This window comes from Triticum dicoccoides, chromosome 3B (genome assembly GCF_002162155.2).
Source record: "Triticum dicoccoides isolate Atlit2015 ecotype Zavitan chromosome 3B, WEW_v2.0, whole genome shotgun sequence".
NCBI lineage: Eukaryota > Viridiplantae > Streptophyta > Magnoliopsida > Poales > Poaceae > Triticum > Triticum dicoccoides.
In genome coordinates, this window is record NC_041385.1 from 844,140,794 (window position 1) to 844,143,661 (window position 2,868).

The following is a 2,868-nucleotide window of genomic DNA, read 5'->3' on the forward strand; positions in this document are numbered from 1 at the left end:
GTCAAGTTTCAAAAAGCCAAAAACATAATAATCAAAAACATATTCAACATTGATCTTGTTTCAAAGATCACATCAAAACAAATATGACAGTCACAGCGGATCCGAAATCGAACATTTGATTCAAAATACATGACCATTTTTGTGTTAGGGTTAAAAAAATTAAACCCACAGATTTATTGATGGAAGAGTGAGGGTCAAATGCGATAAACTATAAGGTTGTTTCTGTAAAAATGGCATGGTCCAACTTGTGACCAGATCTGACCCACCGCCTTTTCATCTAATGGTTGAAAAGCCACCGGAGCATCCGGTGCACCAATTCGACCGGTGCACTGGATATGTTCTCGTGGGGCTCGAGCTGGCTTGCGGGTACCGAAGAAAAGGGTCGCGGAGATGCAGCGACACCAGTTGCTAGTCGCCGGCTGTAATCACAGGCAGCGGCGATGGCGGCTGTCGTTACAAAAAGAGCTGGGGGTCGAGGTCGGGGCAAGTAGGACTAAGAAAAAACTATCCACATTTTCCAGTCCTCTCAGCCGTTGCTTAGTTTTGAGTGCCCAATCAACATTGACCGCGGTCAAAATTGCTTGACCAATGCAAAACCAGGACCAGGGTTGTGCTCTGACCCTTGTGGTAAGTTGAGGTGGTATTTTGACTAGTTTTCGGAGTTTAAGGTTGAAACTAAACATAGTGGTTAGTTCGGGATTGAAATGTGTACTTTTCTCAAAATTTATTAATACAAAATGTAGAAAACAGGCTAGGCACCAAATCTTGACAATTTTGAACACGAATATTGCTTGCCATTTGCTCAAAAGTTGTCCAAATGCACAATAGGCGACGCGCCCAATTGTTTTTGGTGCCCAATCGTGCGCGATCCTCGGCCTCCCACCAGGAAGCACAGCGGCAACCCCTCCCCGTCATCTCCACGAAGCCCTAATCGACCATTGACCAGATGCCGACAGCCGTCGCGTAGGGTCCTGCCGGTGCCACGGTAATGGAGCATCGCTGTCTGGATTCCCGTCGAATCTTACTCGTCGGGCGGCGGCGGCAGCAGCGGCACGAATGCCGGTGACCACGGCCCCTCGCCGTCCTGATCCCTCGACGAGCTGCCGGACACCGGGCCAGCTTGCTGTTACGAGTCCAGGTACCATGAGATCCTCGCGTCGCAAGCATATAGGAGCATACCAATATAATGCTCCTATATGTCTATAGATCAATAAATCATATACATGCACGAGCATCTATCCATATGTGTAGCTGTTGAAAGGAAAGCCTATAGACGAGCTAGATGAAGCTACATTGGAACACATGTACCCTCCTGAGCTTGCCTTGGAGAATAAATACTTCTCTGCTTACCTGCACGATGGCGCCTTTCGCTGGTATTTTGACCCAGACCTATGTTTATTTGCGTCCTTGAGAGACTACCAGCGGCTAGTTCTTCATAACTGTGTAAGTATATTTGTATTCACAACGTTCAGTTCAGTGATGCATATAGACTTAATCTGCACTCTTGCAGCCAGTAACGAGTTTCTTATTTTCTTGTTATCTTTGAATGGGCGACGTGACCACAAATGCTTCTCTGACAGCTAGGACAGTTACGGAATCATGGCAGCATTTTCCCAGTTTTCTTCATAACATCTTGTGGAGATTAAACACAGTTTAAGATATGTGTGTTTGCAGTAAATTGTGGAAAATCACATAATATGTGCAAGACTGCAAGGTAGAAGAAAAGGACAAAAAGAATTATACCATCTTCCCCAAGAATTTATAATGTCCTAACAAAATCACAAGAGGACCACATGCAGACTACTCCGAAAATCACAAGAGATACCATCCTTTTTCCGTATGTGTAAACAGATTTTGGCCTCATATTCCAAGTCTACTTTACATTTCTTAGAATTTCTTGAAGTGTGGAAGTACTGTAACCAACAATATATAGCCACACACCTATTAAAAGCAGTGATTTGTTGCTTTCCTTCTTTTGTTTGCAGGCTGGGAATGAGTATGAGTATGAAAGATTGAGTCACACTAGTAGAAAAGGGGCCAATGGTCCAGGCCGGTCCAGCCCATTAGTTCCGGTTCAATCCAGAACCGGGACCAATGGGGCATTGGACCCGGTTCGTGAGCCCCAGGGGCCGGCCGCCACGTGGGCCATTGGTCCCGGTTCGTCTGGACCTATTGGTCCCGGTTGGTGGGACGAACCGGGACCAATGACCCTCGCTCCTGGCCCACCACCATTGGTCCTGGTTGGTGCCCTGAACCGGGACCAAAGGACGACCATTAGTCCCGGTCAATTCCACCAACCGGGACTAAAGGGTTGGTCCTCGTTGCGGTCAAAGTTTAGTCCCACCTCACCAACCGGAGGGGAATCAGACCGGTTTATAAGCCCCTCCCTCTCTGCCTTATTGAGCTCCTCTGAAAATGAAAATGGATGCCCTTATATAGGGAATTTAGGCTAAATTCATACGAATTTCTCTTGAAATTTGTTATGAATTTAATTTGAATTTCCTCTATAAGCGCATCTATGCTCATTTCCGAGTATCTTTTTATATAGTTTTTTTTCTGCTATATTTATTTTTTTCTTTTTATTTCTGAGTTGTAATAAATCATTAAAAATAAGCATCTATGCTCATTTTTTAGTAAAGTTAATCATAACTATTTTTTCTTCTATTTATTTTTGAATTGTAATAAGTCATTAAAAATAAGCATCTACGCTCATATCTTAGTAAAGTTAGTCACAACTACTTTCTTTTCTTTTTATTTCTGAGTTGTAATAAGTCATTACAAATAAGCATCTATGCTCTTTTTTTAGTAGAGTTAATCACAACTATTTTTTGCTTCAATTCATTTCTGACTATCTTTTTATATAGTTTT